Consider the following 5,933-nt stretch of genomic DNA (forward strand, 5'->3'; position numbering starts at 1 on the left):
ATGGCAAAAATGACGTGCGACTACAGAAAATAGATGCGTGTGGCAAAAAAATGACATTTATTTTGACGTGCGCAACTTTTTTTTGTTGCGTGGTGAGTTTTTTCTGTGGCCAGGTGACCAGTAAATGCTACCTGCTGATTAGTTGCTATGGGTTACTGCTCCTAGGCAAACCGAGCAGGAACACATAGATAGATGAGGCATGAATACATAGATCAGATGGTAAAAATATGCTTCTGTAGGAACTGGCTATGCTCCAAGCTTCTATTGGAAGTGGATACCTTCTTTTGAAAGTGCTGCACAGAGGCTAGAGGATTGCACAAGTAAGCTTCTGAATGCATAGGAGAATCCCATCTGGGTACAGTGTAGCTAGAAGCTGAAGGCTCTTCCATAGACTTGAAGGCAAGATGGGCAACTGGCCCAATGCAAAGTTTTTCAGATGTAACTCATGGTTAGTGATGAGCGAATCTGTTCCGTTTCGCTTCGCCGAAAAATTCGCGAATCTTTAAAAAGATCCGCGAAACGGCGAAAAATTCGCGAAACGGCGAAAATGACGTGCGACATTTTATTATTTTGTCGCACGGCTATTGTTTCGTCGCCCGCAGCTATTATTTTGTCGCGCGGCTATTGTTTGTCGCCCGCGGCTATTATTTTGTCGCGCGGCTATTGTTTCGTCTCCCGCGGCTATTATTTTGTCGCGCGGCTATTGTTTCATCGCCCGCGGCTATTATTTTGTCGCGCGGCTATTGTTTCGTCGCCCGCGGCTATTATTTCGTCGCGCGGCTATTGTTTCGTCGCACGCGGCTATTATTTCGTCGCCCGCGGCTATTCTTTTTTGACGCCGGCGACAATTTTTGGACGTGCGGCAAATTTTTCCATCTGTTTTGCGCAACAATCCGCCAATGGCGAAATGCGGAAATTCGCCGCGAATCATTTCGCCCATCACTATTGGGAACTAGTGATGAGCGAATCTGTTCCGTTTCGCTTCGCCGAAAAATTTGCGAATCTTTAAAAAGATCCGCGAAACGGCGAAAAATTCGCGAAACGGCGAAAATGACGTGCGACAAAAAAAATTTGTCGCCCGCGGCTATTATTTTGTCGCACGGCTATTGTTTCGTCGCCCACAGCTATTATTTTGTCACGCGGCTATTGTTTCGTCGCCCGCGGCTATTATTTTGTCGCGCGGCTATTGTTTCGTCTCCCGCGGCTATTATTTTGTCGCGCGGCTATTGTTTCGTCGCACGCGGCTATTATTTCGTTGCGCGGCTATTGTTTCATCGCCCGCGGCTATTATTTTGTCGCGCGGCTATTGTTTCGTCGCCCGCGGCTATTATTTCGTCGCGCGGCTATTGTTTCGTCGCCCGCGGCTATTATTTCGTCGCGTGGCTATTATTTTGTCGCGCGGCTATTCTTTTGACGCCCGCGACAATTCTTTTTTTACGCCGGCGACAATTCTTTTTTGACGCCGGCGACAATTTTTGGACGTGCGGCAAATTTTTCCGCGGCGAATTTTTTCATCCGTTTTGTGCAACAATCCGCCAATGGCGAAACGCGGAAATTCGCCGCGAATCCATGCCTGGCGAAACATTTCGCCCATCACTACTCATGGTTCATTTTGGTCAAACATATATTTATAGGATTGCATACACATGTACATCACAACCTTACAAGGTAATTTTTGTCACTGACAAAACACAGAATTAATTAAATTTAACTACACATTTCACACATTTAAAAGCAAGGTCCCAAGCTTCACAAAATGAATCTGTGGGTTCAAGGTTTTATTGCTTATGTTAGTCTAAGAATAGATCTATAATATATTAAGAATAGAATTACAATATAATTCAATGAAACAAATAGTCCTTGCGTGCTTTAACAGATGAAACAGCTATGGTTGAATGAGGCCTCTACTTATGGATCCCTTGGATATTGGAACCTTAATCGTTTTAAAATGATGCATAGATAGCAATGAATTAATGAACATGATTGCGTCTTCCTTATAAATTATGCCTGAGAACACTAACATTTTAATTAATGAGGGGCGGGGAGTGTGTAGATCATTATATACCTTTTTGTTCTGGGGGAAAAGATTTTAAAATTGGAGTAACACTGGTTTTCTTTCCATGTGTATTGTGTAATTAAAGAATAACACTAATAATTAATGAAATGATATAACAGCAGTATAATCAAGCTAAGTGTATTTGCAATAGCCTCTTTATTAAGCACAACATTACATTGTCCCTTTAAAAGGAAATAACGTTACAAAAATGTAAAGTCACTGCTAAATTTCCTTTTTTACTTTTATTATGACAACTCTGTCTTCAAGATGATGTGTGAAGAACATGATCTGAAGGGTCTCTTTAGCTGTCAGTTTTAAAAGCTACAATTTTGGATGGAATATGACATCATTCATAAAGCACCAGGACAATTAGTGTGTTAGGCTTGAGGCGCATGTTCTTGAACCTATATATTATCAGTTTCATTACAGTAAAAGATTTACTATTGCTACTTAGGGTCAGATCCACGAATCCGATTCCCAAAAGGGAAAAAATCGTATTGGAAACGAAAATTTTGTGACTCTCTGTCGCGATTTTTCGGATTTGTCGCGACTTTATCATATTATGCGCGACTATTTCGTCGCCGTCGCAATTTTTTTGTATTGAGCGATTGTAAACGGCGGAAAAACCAATCCGATTTTTTCGCGACAGCGACAAAAAAGTCGGGGGAAATATATATACGAAAAAGTTGCAACACCCTTACCCCGGCGGTTTCACAACAGTTCACACTTCCAGTCATGTACTTTCAAGGATTAACACCTTCATCAATGAGCATCATGGTACCATTGTGATTGTATCATACCGTCTAACACCTGTCAGTTTCAGCTAACACCTAACTGAACAAGTTCAATGGAACCATTGTGATTGGATGTCTGTACTACCACCAAGAGTTTAAATACCGGGGAATCCCCTACCAGTCATTTGAACTGAAGAAGCCACTCGGATGAGTGCTGAAATGTTTTCAAGAAAAACTCAGAAAAGTCCAGTTGTTTTAGACTTAATTCTTATAGATACAATATAATATAGTATATAATAATGACCAGACACCAAGAGGTTACAGGAGACCAAAACAAAGATCTTGGAATATGCATGGGGGCCTTACTGGTACCCCTTTGCTAGTCCCATTTTACAGGGGGCTTCTGCAGTAAAAAAAACCTAAACATTCATTCATATAGGGCAGTGATCCCCAACCAGTGGTTCGTGAGCAACATGTTGCTCTCCAACCCCTTGAATGTTGCTCCCAGGGGCCCATTTTTGAATTTCTGGCTTGGGGGCAAGTTTTGGTTGCATAAAACCCAGTGTAAAGCCAAACAGAGCCTTCTATTGGCTTCCAGTCCACACAGGGGCTACCAAATAGCCAATTATAGCACTATATTTGCACCCCCAGGAACTTTTTTCATGCTTGTGTTGATCCCCAACACGTTTTCCATTTGAATGTTGCTCCCGGGTATAAAAGGTTGGGGATCCCTGATATAGGCAATAACCAATATGTTGGTTAGGCATGCTCAGGTATGGAATGCTAATTGCAAATTAAACTCAAGGATACTGGAACATTCTGACTTGTTGTAAACATTACTTACTGTATCAGTAAGAAATTTGTGTGTTATTAATCCTTGGTACTACATAATATCTGAAAATTTACATATAGCTCAAGAAATGGGATGCCTGACAATTTAAAAACAACTGTGGACAGCCTCAACAAAATGGGCATCACGCATTCTGGGCATGGGAATATACATTCTTTCACTTGATGGCTGGTGTAAAGAACAAAGCATGCCGTGCCTTGCTAACCATTCATTTTAACAGGAGCAATGGTTTGCACTGGCAGACACTGGGCTCAAAAAAACTAGGCTTAACCACTTCATGTATGGGGTTCGATTCTGTGAGGGGTACAAGTCACTTCCTGTTCCTGTAACATTCATAGAAAACTAAAGGTGTTGTAAAACCTACATATAAACAGATGTGTGAGATGTAATAGAGTTAATTTCCCTTGCTGTGCAGGAAGTCTCATGAAGGTATTCCCAAGATGGCCTAGGTGTATTTAGGCAAATTCCCTAGCCTAGTCTTTAAATGTGGAATAATTAAATAGTTTTTCCTCTTTGCATTCCACCACAAGGAAGTGGAGTGGATGTGCTGGAGAGGGTAAGGCCTCAGTATATGAGAAGAAGCCTGGAAATCCAAACACCTAAGTGGGCACAGACTCTGTGGATAAGGGCTTAGTAAGTGACAGTCTAGCTCTAGTTTAGTATGCTGTAGGAGTGTGAACTAGTAGTGGTGTTGGCTTTAGTAATTCCCAGGAAACATCTTACAGTTGTAGGGACCTACAGTAAGTAAAAACGAACCCATAGGGGTAGATAGCTAGAAAGCAATCACAGTAAAGTGAGCCAGTACAGTGGGCTGGAAAACCGCTGAAGAGAAAAAAATCTATATCGCTATATGGATTTCAGCTATGTTGATAATGTTCTAATTTAAGAACTACAGTATGTTTTTCCTTTATTTTATTCTTCATTAAATGTAATGCTCCAATTTAGTGATGAGCAAAATTTTTCAGCAGGTGTCGATTTGCTGCAAAATTCCACAATCCACCGAGTGAGGAAAAAGTGGCGGTTGTGTTAAAAAAAGTTGTGGTTGTGTGAAAAAAAAGTTGTGCGGTAGCTGCGTTTTCAAACTTCTGAGCACAGATTCGCTCATCACTATTCGAGTTTACAAAACACTGGTGCCCACGTTTCATTTCACATGAATGAGAATCCTAGCTCAGCTATAACACCCTTTCCTTCACCATTACTTCAAGGACCCATTTGAGAACTTAACTCACCTGTAGGATTAGAATTAAATTAATCTGGACAGATTTCTCATGTCAAAACCTTCCGCAATATGTGGCTTATAGGCAATATGTAAAACTCCCGAAGGACTTCTGTGACTATATAAGTACATTAAGGAGCAGACTGAGGGATTTATGCTGGTTATATAACTCTACAGTGGACTCTAATTTAATTCTAATGAATGGTAGGACACGTGACTTCAATAACCATGGTTTATAAGGCCATATTTTAGAGGTTTCTATGTAAAAGTCAAAGAACAATAATTTGTTAAACGTAGTTTTACAGATGATTTCTATAAATTGTCAGAAATGTTCGTTTTTAAGCTTTGTTTTAACCTAAACATATCACTTACTGGACATATTGTATTTGTGTATTTCTAGCTGGCATGTCAACTGGATCCCACAATTCCCAGCTGAACAGCCTTGTTTATCTTTGTATGCTGGGCATGACAGGACGAATTCAGCATTTCCAGTGAAACACAAAGACCCTTTTCAAGAATCAGCTGACTGACTCTTCTGAGTATGAAGAATCCCGGCATCATATAACTTAACCCTATTCTTCTCACCATTCTCTAGATTATTAAAAGACTATCTGTAAATCCTGAGGGACGTGCTGTAATTCAGACTTTCAGGTCTGGTTTATATACACTTTAATGCTGCATCCATGGCAAGAAATAATATCTTTCTGTAACCATCTTATGGCTAGTGACTAATTTCATTTTTAATCATTGCTGAAATATACTTATTAAGATTACAGGGGGGTATGGAATGTGGGGTTAAAGAAGAGCACCTGTATAAAACTTGAAAGGACAATCTCTGTAGTATTTTGCATGACACAAAGATTTTGGCCAGACTGCATTTGTTTATTGCTGGTGACAAGGGACATAAGTTGCCAGTGTCAAAAAATGTGCTTTGCATGTTTATTACCATGTACAGCAAAGTGACTTGGTTCAGCAGTGACAAGGATGCTATACTATATAAATTGCATGCATTCAAGGTTCTTCATCTAATACCATTTTGTGTTCCGCGGGTGCAGCAAGATCTTACAGATCAAACAA

The 5,933-nt window shown here is 40.4% G+C and overlaps 1 long non-coding RNA gene across 1 annotated transcript; it reads left to right on the forward strand.

Moving 5' to 3' along the window:
- Positions 1–206: 206 nt before the first annotated feature.
- Positions 207–5,474, forward strand: LOC116410427. Its single transcript, XR_004222391.1, has 2 exons — positions 207–320; positions 5,257–5,474. It is a non-coding gene; the product is annotated as an uncharacterized LOC116410427 (long non-coding RNA).
- The last annotated feature ends 459 nt before the right edge of the window (positions 5,475–5,933 follow it).

The sequence above is a fragment of the Xenopus tropicalis genome, chromosome 4, assembly GCF_000004195.4.
Source record: "Xenopus tropicalis strain Nigerian chromosome 4, UCB_Xtro_10.0, whole genome shotgun sequence".
Taxonomy (NCBI): domain Eukaryota; kingdom Metazoa; phylum Chordata; class Amphibia; order Anura; family Pipidae; genus Xenopus; species Xenopus tropicalis.